General features: G+C 48.2%; 1 pseudogene; it reads right to left on the reverse strand.

Moving 5' to 3' along the window:
- Nucleotides 1–11,974: 11,974 nt before the first annotated feature.
- LOC144683675 (cytochrome c oxidase subunit 5A, mitochondrial pseudogene) lies at nucleotides 11,975–12,642 on the reverse strand (annotated as a pseudogene).
- Nucleotides 12,643–13,952: the final 1,310 nt, after the last annotated feature.

Here is a 13,952-nt window from a genome sequence, read left to right on the forward strand (position 1 = left end):
CTACCATTTGGAAGCAAATAGGCATTTAGTGAGAGGCAGCATGGTTTTGTGAAGGGGAGGTCGTGTCTCACTAACTTGATTGAGTTTTTCGAGGAAGTGACAAAGATGATCGACGATGGAAGGGCAGTGGATGTTATCTACATGGATTTCAGTAAGGCCTTTGACAAGGTCCCTCATGGCAGACTGCTACAGAAGGTAAAGTCGCATGGGATCAGAGGTGAGCTGGCAAGATGGATACAGAATTGGCTTGGTCATAGAAGACAGAGGGTAGCAGTGGAAGGGTGCTTTTCTGAATGGAGAGCTGTGACTAGTGGTATTCTGCAGGGATCGGTGTTGGGATCTTTGCTGTTTGTAGTATACGGAAAATGATTTGGAGGAAAATGTAACTGGGCTAATTAGTAAGTTTGCAGATGACACTAAGGTTGGAGGAGTTGCAGATAGTGAAGAGGATTGTCAAAGGATACAACGGGATATAGATCGGTTGGAGACTTGGGCGGAGAAATGGCAGATGGAGTTTAATCCGGACAAATGCAAGGTAATGCATTTTGGAAGGTCTAATACAGGTAGGAATTATACAGTAAATGGCAGAACTCTTAAGTGGATCGACGGGCAGAGGGATCTGGGTGTACAGGTCCACAGGTCACTGAAAGTGGCAACGCAGATGGATAAGGTAGTCAGGAAGGCATATGGCATGCTTGCCTTCATTGGCAGGGGTATTGAGTATAAAAGCTGGGAAGTCATGCTGCAGCTGTATAGAACCTTGGTTAGGCCACACTTGGAATATTGCGTGCAATTCTGGTCGCCACATTACCAGAAGGATATGGAGGCGTTGGAGAGGGTGCAGAGGAGGTTTACCAGGATGCTACCTGGTCTGGAGGTTATTAGCTATGAGGAGAGGCTGGAGAAACTGGGATTGTTCCCACTAGAGTGACGGAGATTGAGGGGCGACTTGATAGAAGTTTACAAAATTATGAGTGGCATGGACAGAGTAGATAGTCAGAAGCTTTTTCCCAGGGTGGAAGAGTCAATTACTATGGGACATAGATTTAAGGTGAGAGGAGAAAACTTTAGAGGAGATGTGCGGGGCAAGTTTTTTACGCAGAGGGTAGCAAGTGTCTGGAATTCGCTGCCAGAGGAGGTGGTGGAAGCAGGTACGATAGTGGTGTTTAAGAGGCAGCTTGACAAATACATGAATAGGATGGGAATAGAGGGGTACAGACCCTGGAAGTGCAAAATGTTTTAGTTTGACAGGCAATATGATCGGCGCAGGCTTGGAGGGCCGAAAGGCCTGTTTCTGTGCTGTACTTTTCTTTGTTCTTTGTTCTTTGATATTTGGGTAATTTAAGTCCCCCAACTTTATAGTTCTTGCACATCTTTATGATTTGCTGCAGATTTGTTCCGCTATCTTTCTCATTATTTGGAGCCTATAGAATAGTCCAAGTAGCATGATCTTACCTTTTTTGCTTCTCAATTCTAACCAAATGGACCCTGTCCTTCCCCATCAAGGACATCTCCCCTTTCCAACACCCCGATGATTTCCTTAATCCGTTATGCTAACCCACCTCCCTTTTTCCTTCTCTATCTTTCCTGAACACTTTATATCCTTGTATATTAAGCTCCCAGTCCTTATCATTTTAAAGCCAGGTTTCTGTTATTGCCACTAGATCCTATTCCCACACTGCTATTTGTGTTTCTAGCTCAGCAACCTTATTCACCACACTTTGTGCATTTATGCACATGCATTGTAATCCTGTCTTTGCATTGCTCATATCCTTCTCTAGTACTCTCCAACACTCTCACTTTATGCACCTCATTCTTTGTTTCTACTTATATAGGCTGGTATAGTCAGTATACAGTATAGTCAGTATACTGTTCTCTGCAGTCGAGAGCATGGGTCCAGACAGCTAGTTGCCTGCCAGGTGCCAGGGTTTGGGATATCTGCTCAGGGCTGGAGATCAACTTGCAGTGAGATGGGGAGGATCCAGTGGTCCTGGTCAATCTAGGTACCAACGACATAGGTAAGACTAGGAAAGAGGTTCTGCATGGAGAGTGTGAGAAGCTAGACACTAATTTAAAACCTGAACCTCAAAGGTAAGTATCTCTTGATTATTACCTGAGCCATGTGCAAATTGGCACAGGGTAAGTAAAAAGAGTTGAATGCGTGGCTCAAAGATTGGTGTGGGAGAAATGGGTTTCATGGGGCTCTGGCACCAGGACTGGGGAAAATGGGAGCTGTACGGTTGGGACCGTCTACACTTGAACTGTACTGGGGTCAGTGTTCTAGTGAGCCATATAACTAGGGAATTAGAGAGGACTTTAAACTAACTAGAGGGGGGTAGGGATCGTGTAGGGGAACATTGAGTAAATTAAAGGGAAATGACAAGACAATAGATCAAGTTGCAGTGAAGGCAATAATAATCAGAGTATGGCAGGAAAGGACAGTGATTGCAAACTTAAGAGCAGATAGGGCCAGAGTTTACAAAAACAGTAAAACATATAAATTAAGGGCCCTGTACCTGAATGCCTGCAGCATTTGCAATAAAACAGATAAATTGTCAGCTCACATAGAAATTCATATATATGGCCTGATAGCCATTACAAAGATGTTGCTACAAGGAACCAAAGCTAGGACTTGAATGTCCAAGGGTATGTGACATTCAGGAAGGACAGGAAGCTGGGAAAAAGTAGCAGGGTAGCTCTGTTAATTAAAGAGAGTATTTGTACTGAAGTGAGAGATGACTTTAGTTCTAAAGATGGTGGTAATGTAAATCACAGTATAAATCAGAAAATTAGAGGTGTTTGCAACAAGGGTAATACAGTAATCATGGGGGATTTCAATCTATATATAGACTGGGTAAACCTAATTAGTACTAATGTTGTGGAGGACAAATTCTTGGATTGTATGCAAGATGATTTTCTAGGGCAGCATGTTGAGGAACCAATTAGGGAACAGGCTATTTTAGATCTAGTATTATGCAATGAAAAAAGGCTAAATAATAATCTTGTAAAGGAGCCTTTAAGAAAGAATGAATGGGTGGGGATGCACGCAGACTCTGGAATAGAAGAGGGTTTGTGTTAGTGTGGCATAAGAGGGATGGCTTGCACAGAGACTCATGCAGGTGGGGGAGGGGAAAGGCTTACACATGAGGAATGGATTGCACAGAGATTTATGGAAGGGAGGTGGTAAGGGAGACTATGTTGTGACCAGTCATGACGGAACAGGACAGCTAATTGAAAGATAGTCATAGTCACTGGTCTGGGGCCAAGAGGCCATGGTGAGAGTTTAAAGGCAGTCCTAGGGATGTGTGGACTCAGAGTCAGGGTGAAAGATCAAAGGCAGTCCTGGGGCTATGCAGGCCATGCTGCAGGGCTATGCATGGCACGCACGTCATAGTCCTGCTCCAGGGAGGGGCAAGGCCTGTGTGCTCAATTGGGATAAGGCACAGCTTGGTGAGCAGGGCGTGTTCATTGTCTTACAGTCACTGGTGATGGGGTTTTCTGGCTTGGTACTGGGCTACAGATGGAATGGTCATTGTTAGTGGAGGCATCTGCAGCCTATAAATGGGGAAAAAATAAATAAAAGGGGGGCATTCGAAGTCCTCCTGGGGTTTGTGTGTTGTTTTGTATGCAACCGTGCACACAGCCTCAAGATGAACTGGGAGTGGTGAAGTCCACATGGGTTCAGGTGGGAGGGCTGGAATGTTCACCACAATGACAATGGGGTCCAGGGTTACTGGGGGAGCCTGCAGAATAACTGGATGGAGGTCTAGCTGCATATCATAAGGTTCCAGGAAGAATGGAGGGACACGAACACTGACAGGGAGAGGGTCGAAGCTGGTCTCATAGTAAAACTGCAGCACCACTGTCTTGAAACCCTAAAGTTGTTGCACAGGTTAAAATCGAAACTAGAAAAGAATCTGCACAGGAAGGGTCCGAGGCAGTGTGGGAGGAGCCCACAGCTGGACTAAGAGGCCCTTTCAGGGGGCACCATCAAACTGCTTAGAGTTTGAAATAGAGTAAGAGCTGAGAGAAAAGAGAAAGACTTCCTTGAGAAGGTGCAATTGGAGCCACTGCCTTTTGTTGTACTATAACAAGAGACTGCAGGCGTCATTGGCTTCAGAATACAGTTGCTCTATTTGAGCATTAACAGAGGGGAAAGTGAGAATGGAGAATGCAGGCAACTGTTAAGGAAGCACAGCTGCTGCGTGTCTGCCAGATCATCAATGAAAGCCTCTAATGTGCTTTCTCCAGTTGGCATAGATAACGGGCCAAAGGGCATCCAGTCATTGCTGAAGTGCAAGTTGAAGTCAGGGGGTATAGCTCAATGGTAGAGCAATTGACTGAAAATCAAGGGATCCTTGGTTCAAAACCACAAAAAAAAGCCCCCTCACAAAAAAACCAACTCTGATTGACAAATGTGAAATTTGTATATGTATTTTAAGAGGTGTCAGCTGTGGCTCAGTTCATAGCACCCTCGCCTTTGAATCAGAGGGTTGAGGGTTCGTGTCCCACTCCCGAAAAAACCAAGAACTGTGTTTGTACTCAAAAGAGTTGCAATCTGTGACTGTTGATAACTGGAAAGAGTTTGAAGTCAGGGGGTATAGCTCAATGGTAGAGCAATTGGCTGAAAATCAAGGGATCCTTGGTTCAAAACCACAAAAAAAAGCCCCCTCACAAAAAAATCAACTCTGATTGACAAATGTGAAATTTGTATATATATTTTAAGAGGTGTCAGCTGTGGCTCAGTTCATAGCACCCTCGCCTTTGAATCAGAGGGTTGTGGGTTCATGTCCCACTCCTGGAAAACCAAGAACTGTGATTGTACTCGAAAGAGTTGCAATCTGTGACTGTTGATAACTCAAAAGAGTTGAGCTTAATCAGCATACAAGATCAGAGATTGCAGGAATCCAACTTTAGTAAGGTGGCACATTTCATGAATGCATCCAAACCTCTTTTGGACAGAGATGTCAAGTATCAGGTTTGGCACCGTTCACCTAGATCTGTGAGTAACAAGAACAGAAAATGCTGGAAAAACTTAGCAGATCTAACAACATCTGTTGCTTCAGATCTGTGAGTGTGCACCTCAGCTGCAAGGCTGTATCAGCAAAAAGCTAGTAGCACAGATGCAGCTCTAGGGCATGACATTGGCTTTCTGTTTGTGAGTGGGAGGTCTACTCATTCATTAATCTGTTGCAACTGTCAGTCTACAGGGAGAAGGAGGATTGAATCTGGGAAACTGCGCTCAATGCTGAAGAGGTGATGGCAGTGATCCAATTGAGGATGAGAAGGGCCTAGCAATGCCTAGCGCAGCTTTGAGAGGAGGCCTGGCCTGAAGTCCATGGTCCAGGGGAGCCCCAGCAACATCCAGAGGATGAGGTTAGACCCACCCCATGGAGGTAACTCACACGACCAAGGGTCTACTGAAGAAGACTCCTATCCAGAGATGAACGGAAGACAATGCTGTGTATGTCTGCACTTTTCATGCGATGTGGATCGTATCTGCCACATTCTGTGGGAGGACTTAATGCTCCATAGACTGGGAGGACATCCCCTGCCAGTGTCCCCGAAGGTCACTGCAGTGCTCAATTTTTTTGCCTGTGGATCGTTCCAGGGATCCACAGGGACCCTTTGCAGCATCTCAGAATTCTCAGCACATAAATGTATCAAGGAGGTGACAGATGCCCTCTACAGTAAGGCTCATCATTAAGTGAATGTCACACTCAATGAAGCTGGCCAGGCTGCTAGATTTCTGGGGTTTGCAACTATCTCAGGCTTCCCTGGAGTACAGGGTGTGATCGACTGCACACATGTGGCTTTGAGAGCTCCATGGCAGCAGCCCTGATGTTCATTAACAGGAAAGGGTTCCACTCCCTGAACGTTCAGCTGGTGTGTGACCATCAGAAGCACATCATGCACGTTTGTGCCAGGTACCCTGGGAGTTCCCATGACTCATACATACAAACAATTGCTCAGGACACCCACGTGTTATCCTCAGAGGAGAGATACAATGCGGTGCATAGGTCAACAAGATCCATCATCGAGCAGACCATTGGCATCCCGTAGATGCGCTTCCTATGTTTGGACCGCTCAGGTGGGGCTCTGCAGTGCTATCCACAGAGGGTGTCCTGCGTAATCGTGGTCTGCTGCATACTTCACATCCTGGCGTTTCAAAGGGGGGATTCCTAGCCAGAGGGAGTCATGGAGGAGGCTGAGATATCCATGGACAATGAAGAGCTAGTAGGGCATGAACCTGAAAAGGTAGGGAGACGAAGGTCAGCTTCCACGTAAGGATGCCATTGGAGGAGCATGACGTGGAAGACATGCCCAATCCATACAGATAGTCACAAGATTCCAGGAGGAGTACGGTGCAAACAATGGGACATGGTCACATTCCTTCTGTCCTTAGTGCCATTCCAGTGCATTGAAAGGCCTTTAAAACCAGTAACATCAAGAGCGAGTTCAACTTTCAGACTTGTCCCTTCAACCTTCATGATTCACCAAGACGTAATCTTTGGAAAGGTCAGCAGAAAACCCTGCATTTGTGAGCCCTGGGAAATGAAATTCGGCATAACAGTGTAAACACTGCATCAAATCTGCACTTGAAGCAGTCGTTGCCACCTTAATGAGAAACTTATAGCGGACACTGAGATGTGCACATGGTTGGAGAGACCATCATAGCTGCAGATCTTGTGCTTTGCATAACCAAGGAAGACAGCCATCTCATTCTGAGAAACAATTACAGATAACCCTCCAAGGCTATTGACAAGCAAGACACGGGAATACACGATGAATGGTAGGACCCTGTGAAGTACTGAGGATCAGAGGGACCTTGGTGTACATGTCCACTGGTCCCTTAAGGTAGAGGAACAGGTAGATAAGGTGTTTAAGAAGGCATATGGGATACTTGCCTTTATTAGCCAAGGCATAGAATATAAGAGCAGGGAGGTTATGCTGGAACCGTATAAAACGCCACAGTTAGAGTATTACGTGCAGTTCTGGAATCCGCATTATAGGAAGGATGTGATTGCACTAGAGGGAGTGCAGAGGAGATTTACCAGGATGTTGCCTGGGCTGGAGAGTTTTAGTTATGAGGAGAGATTGGATAGACTGGGGTTATTTTCCCTGGAGCAGGGGAGATTGAGGGGGGACATGATTGAGTTGTATAAAATTATGAGGGGCATAGATAAGGTAGACAGCAAGGAACTTTTTCCCTTGGTGGAGGGATCAATAACCAGGGGGCATAGATTTAAGGTAAGGGGCAGGAGGTTTAGAGGTGATGTGAGGAAGAAATTTTTCACCCAGAGGGTGGTTGGAATCTGGAACTCAATGCCTGAAAGGGTGGTAGAGGCAGAAACTCTCACAGCATTTAAGAAGTATTTGGATGTGCACTTGCGATGCCATGACATACAAGGCTATGGGCCTAGTGCTGGAAAATGGGATTAGAATACTTGTTTGACCAGCGCAGACTTGATGGGCCGAAGGGCCTTTTTCTGTGCTGTAGAACTCTATGACTCCATAACTCCATATTGCCTTGTAAGCAGTAGAGGTTATTAACGCATTTTGCAAACATTTCCAGTAAAAAGTTTGACACATCTCCCTGACATAACACAAGAGTCGAGTAACTATCATGACTCAGCTACATATCACATGAATGTAAGGCTCACAAAGGGAAACAATCACTGAATGGGAGCATGGCTCACCCTCACAATAAGAAGGTACATGGATGCATACGCACGATGCTTTCAAATGATGAGACCATTCTCATGAGCAGCAAATGTATTTACAAAAGTGCATGATACATATAATGATTGAACACCTGTGACCCAGAAGTGATGTCAAAGTTTTGTAATTTTTCTAACCTTACTGGTATGTCCAAGTGCATCCCTGGCATCCATAACAGAGCTGGAGACAGCCTGCTGACAGCTACGCCCTGCTGCCTTTGATGACTTTGACAGGCATCCTCTAGAGGGCGAGACCTGGAGGGTCCTGGCCTGCTTTGAGTGTCCTGCTGTGGAGCAGATGCACCTTTTTCGGCCTGTACAGCTGGAGGTGATGGGGTAACAGACAGAGGGCTTTGGGATCGGCTGGACACTCTCAGAGTCACCTGGGTGGATGGCCCCAGGGTCTCCAGCTGCTGGTCCTCCACCCTATGAATGCCCGAGGGCCCCTGCCTGACTCCCTGAGGAGAAGGGGCACCTGGAGGAAGGTTCAGGTGCCTCGGCCCTCTCTCATTTAGCCACTGATGGATCCCACCAATGTTTATAGTGATGGAGTGCAAGTCTGAGTGCAAATCCGGCAAAACCTGCTGGACCAAGGTCTCCAAAGCGGTCGCAATCCTTCCCACGGAGGCCTCGAGACGCTCACATGTCGGAGCTATGACATCAGACAGAACGCCGATGGACTCCTCCATCCTTTGCTCTACTCTGTTGACTGCCTCTCACAACTCTGCCTGATGTTCTGCCTCTGTTGTTACATCTCCAGCATGTTAGAGACACCTGCTTGCAGAGGTTCATCATCTAACTCAGGCTCAGCGGGTGCCTAATCTCCAGCAGTCCTCCAAGTGCCAGAGAGTTGGGCTATCACTTCCTCTGTCAGCTGTGGAGTCATGTCAGTGAGGTGTTCCCCAGAATGTGATCCCGAGCCTAATCTAGAACTATGACCCATTGGTAGAAGGTGCAAGTGAACATAGTGATGGTTCTTCATCTGATGCATCCTCAGCATCCTCCTCTGAGGTGGCCTGAGGGCTGGGGCTTATGGATGGTCTGGAGTTCTGCCTGGCCCTGCTAGGGCCTGTAAGAGGGAGAAGGTAGGTGAGCAGGCTGAATACAACATTGCATGTCATATACTGTGGATGTCAGGATGTGATCAACTCATGGAGGACTCATCCTCCCAGGCTTGCTGGGAAAGGCCGATCTTGCCTTCCCCACAGGAGTGATCTTGGTCTTCGCCTGACAGCTCGGCAGCATCCTCCTCAAACCAGGACAGCTCCTGGACGTCTGCCGCCTCTCCTCCCATCTGGGATATCAACCTCTGGCTGTGGGTGAGCTTGACCTGCATGAAGATAAATTGATGGAGCTTGATGAGAAGAGATGGAGGAGAGGTTGGGAAGCTGTGTGTGCTGAGTCCTGCCCAGTAAGGGGTGAGATTGGAGTTTGTGCAGCATGATAGGTGAGATGCTGGTGATGTTAAAGTGTCTGCGAGACAATCAGTGTTATGTCTTCCCATTAATATTGTGTGAGACCCCTGAGCAGTGTAGCCTTTTGAGTGAATTATGCCATTATGAGAGTGTGAGATTGGAGCAAGCTGAAGTTTGACTTACCCTGGGGGAGCGGATGAAACCATTCATCCTCTTCCTGCACTGGATGGCGTTTCATGAGTGGGTGCCTGACGAGCTGACCTCCTTTGCAACCAGGCCAGTGAGACAAGGCTGGTGGGCCTCCTGGAGCTATCCTTCGGGTAGGGGACATCCTGGTGTGATTCGGAGAACTACTCACCAATGCATAATTAATCAGCTTCTGAGCGTGAAATCGGGTGTGATTTCCTGTCATGCCGCCCAGCGGGAAACACACTGCAAAACCTGCTCACCACCACGCTTAGGGCGGAATCATCCCAGATGTGCACTAAGTGCAGTAGTGGGCGGGAAGAAGAACATTTTACCTACTGGCTGCAATGGTGGCTTCTCACGCTGTATTGTCCCAATCATGCCTCATTAATCATGCATTCCCGGGAAACACACCGTTTCGATGGCGGGTGGGGTGTCAATTGCCTGCCATGCCATCACCCCTCCGCTTCATCATGCCGGGTGCCATATTTAAAGTGCAGACACATGCACACTACTCAGTGCTCCTAGCCCAAGACTGCTGCAAAGAAGACATGGCTCTGAAAGGCAAGAAGACTACAGCCCCCTAATATAGTGATGCATCCCTGCAACGCCTTTTTGACACCATGAAGGCCCGCCATGATGTCTTCTGCCCCTGCTATGGCCGCAGGAGGGGCAACAACATCACCAATCCGGTTTGGGAGGTGGTGGTCAATGCCAACATTCTGCAAAAGAGGACAGCCACCCAGTGCAGAAAGAGGATGAATAATCTCCTCTGTTCCGCCAGGGTAAGTCACTCTTCTTATTACTCTCAAATCATACATTCACAGCTCCTTCACACAGCCACAGGTTGTCATAGCTCACTGCTAGTTCAAGGAACGTCACCATTCACTCTCACATGCACACCTTCATTGTCCTCATCCCGTCCATGGGACCACTCACCACCCACACATGCCAGGCATACTTATCATCTGGCCTGGCAGGCATCCTGCTTACACTCTCTCCATCTCTATTTATGCAGGGGAAGCTGGCACACAAAAAGAGGGAGAGGTCACAGACTGGCGGAGGAATGACTGAAATCAAGGTCCTCACAGACTTTGAAAATAGAGCCATCCAGCTGGCCGGCGAGGATCTAGACTGGTCCTGTGCTGATGCTGAGGTTGGCAGTGCTCTACCAAGTGAGGATCCAGCAATGCAACATCCATCAGACAACCATGCTGTGAGTGATGTGTCCTCTTTCACAGGCCACTGCCATGTACTAATTACCTCTCCTTGCTTTTGCAGGCACATCTGGGAAACAGATGGAGTCCATGACCCAGGTCCTCAACTCAAGCCCCAAAGACACCTCAGAAGTGGAATCTGCTGAAACCTCAATTGAAGATCCATCACAGCGCTCACCCACACCCTCCACCAGCGCGGAGACACACGCCTCGGTAAGACCTAGTTCTAGAGTAGCCTTGGGGTCATAATCCAGTGAGTACATCTCACTGTCTGAATCACAGCAGGCGGAGGCAGGGACTTCCCAGGTTTCCAGCACTCGGAGGACTGCTGGAGGCGAGAAATCTGCTGAGTCCAAGTCAAATGATGAGCCTCTGGATTCAGTCATACCTCAGTTGCTGGAGCTGCGAAGGTAAGCTTGGGAATATTAGGAAGGGATGTCTGCTGCACTCCTCAGATTGCAAGTCAAGATGGAGGAGTCCGTCCGCCATTCACTCTGAGGTGATAGTGCAAGGATGCCAACGTATTGAGGTCAACACTGATAAGATAGCAGCCGCCATGGAGACCTTGGTCCAGGACGTCGGTCCTGCACTGCTGCGCAGGCTGAACTCCATTGCTGACATCATAGGTGGCTTCCAACAGTGTCAACGCGAGAGGGGTACGGGGCAACTCAATCTCACTTCAGCTTCCCCTTCTCCCGAAGGAATGAGGCTGGGGCTCTCGGGTATCCATAGGGAGGAGGATCAGCAGATGTCCTGGGAGTGACTGGCCTATATGAATCCCCTCTTCCTGTGACCCCAGCAGCTCCATTTCACAGGCCGAGGAAGGTGGCACTGCCGCACAGCAGGACCCTAAAAGCAGGCCAGGGCCCTTAAGGCCTCGGCCCTCCAGAGGACGCCCGTCAAGGTCATCACAGTCAGGGCTTAGCAGTCAGCAGGCTGCATCCACCTCCGCTGTGGATGCCAGGGGAAGGTTAAGAAGATGCACTCAGCTCTAAATCTAAACAGTGCAGCCAACACAATAAATTGAAGACATTAATCGGATTCCATGGAAAATGTAACTGTCAAAGGAAACCACCAGCTGCAAGTGGGGGCTATCTCAGCTCGAGACAGAAGAAACAGCAGTTATTTAGCCCACTGCAGACTTAGTATACAAAAATGTGCTGCTGATTAGGAGTTCCAGCTGGAGAAATATTTCAGTTTCACTTTAGAATCAGCCTGAGCAACTTATTGAATGGTAACGGCCTCACAGCAGTAGTAACTAACTTCAGTAAAGCTACACCTAATATGAATGTCACTGTAATTAGCATCTGTGTTGGCATGAACACTAAACTTAAAAGGCTGATACTTCAGAGACTGGAATTACCCGGTACTGCTGGTAGTCCAAAGGTGGATTTGGAACAATTACAAGTCACACAAATGTTCATTTCAATAACTGTTAGCACTAAGCGTTTCATCCCATTCTTTATTGAGTTAAGTTCACAGGTAGACATAATACATTTAACAGAACAGTCTTCAAATGTTCAATCAAGTAATATTTTAGGTTGCATCCTGCATCATGTACAATCAACGGACGAAGGTCAGAAAACTATCAAGTATAATGTTATAGTTTGTCTAGACCAATCTCTTCCGGAGTTGGAATACCCAGTTCAGTCAACGTGGGCCTGAGTTCCTGAATAACGTAAGGGTAGATTTCTTTGTGAGGGCCAGCTTTGTCCTTCACTGCTTCTAGAATGCGGATTGCACTAGCTAGGTCATTTAATCTACGGCATGCTCTCAGGGCAGCATCGAGAATTTTGGGTTCAGGTACGAGATCGTATCCGATAAGGGCATTCATTCCTTTTCTGAGCTCCCAAGCATCAATGTCAGGCTTGTTGAAGTACGTGACCCAACGAGCATCAAACTCCTCATCAGTTTCTTGTTTGCCATGTGAGTACCAGCGTGAAGCAAGGGCAGCCGCTGCCGGGTGCCCTCGCCGGGCCGCCGCTGTCCGCCTCCATGCGGCCAGGCCCAGGCCGGTGCCGCTGTATCGGAGCGCCGCTCGGAACATGCTGCCAGTGTGAGGGAGAGAGAGACTGAGGAGCGGAGAAGCCGCTATCGCCGCCGCCGCCGGAAGCTTGGGCACAGGTGTTAATCACATGTGCATAATGTTGACTATTGCAAATACACTCCCAAGAATGTCTCCTTACCTGTGGATTCTTGTTATGATGAGCAGTGTTTGCGTTACTCAGATGTGAAACCTTGGTTCCTGCACAAGATGAAGGCAGGTGTCTCCATCCAGGGCCTCTTCCCTGTGCTTTGTGCAGCCTTCAGGCCAAAGTGATGGTTCGGCTTCACACTCACTGGACACATTAGTGATGCCTGCACCTCGATGGTGCTTGTCATTGCTGCCAGAATGTTGTGGGTAGGTGTCACAAAGTTCCATCATTCTCTCTGTGTGCTCTCAGCACCTTTAAGGTGAGGCTGGCCCCCATCTTGTGACCAGTGAGTTGTGCTCCTGGAAGGGTCAGATGCTGAAGGCTGACAAAGGATCAGGTGCATTTAAAGTTTCATGGCTGCATCTCCATGATATATCACCCTGATCACAGAGTGCAAGCGAGCTGCCCTCAGTCAGACAGGAATCATACATTCACAGTGGCTATGTGAAGATCTATGGAGTGTCCTCACTGCATGTTGTCATCATTTTCCTGGAATCTTGTGACTATTAGGGCCTCTGATGCGTTTCCATGATAGGAGCCTTATCACAGAGTATGTGCACTGCCATCAGCCAGGCTGGAGTCAAACGTTCACAGATGCAATGTGAAGATCCTTGGTGTGTCCTCACTGCATGTCGTCATCATCCTTCAAGAATCTAGCAGCTATGAGAGGCCCTCAAGCACCCGGCCTCGTCTGGACAGTGTGACGATGTCATCACTGACATCCTCGCCTTCGAGAACCTTCACACCCTCATCCCCATCAACGCCCTCCTTATCGGAGGAGACATGCAGTTCCTCCATCTCCTCCTCAGCCAGCTCCTCTTCTCGTTGCAGCACCAGGTTGTAAAGGGCGTAGCAGGCAATGACGATGCGTGACACCCTCTGTGGACTATATTGCAGGGCTCCACTAGACCAGTTGAGGCACCAGAACCTCATTTTCAGCATCCCGATGGTTTGCTCCACCGAGGTGCAAGTTGCAGGATAAGCCTCATTATACCTTCGCTTTGCTGCAGTCTGAGGACGCCGCAGGGGTGTTATCAGCCATGTCCTCTGCGGGTAGCCCTTGTCCCTGAGGAGCCATCCCTGCAGCCTCTGTGGATCTTGGAAGACGTTAGGGATCTGAGACCTGCTAGGAACGTGGGAGTCATGGACTCTCCCTGGGAACCGTGCACACACCTGCAGGATGTGTTTGTGGCGGTCACCAGCTGCACATTCAGTGAA

The sequence above is a fragment of the Cetorhinus maximus genome, chromosome 1 (genome assembly GCF_964194155.1).
Source record: "Cetorhinus maximus chromosome 1, sCetMax3.hap1.1, whole genome shotgun sequence".
NCBI lineage: Eukaryota > Metazoa > Chordata > Chondrichthyes > Lamniformes > Cetorhinidae > Cetorhinus > Cetorhinus maximus.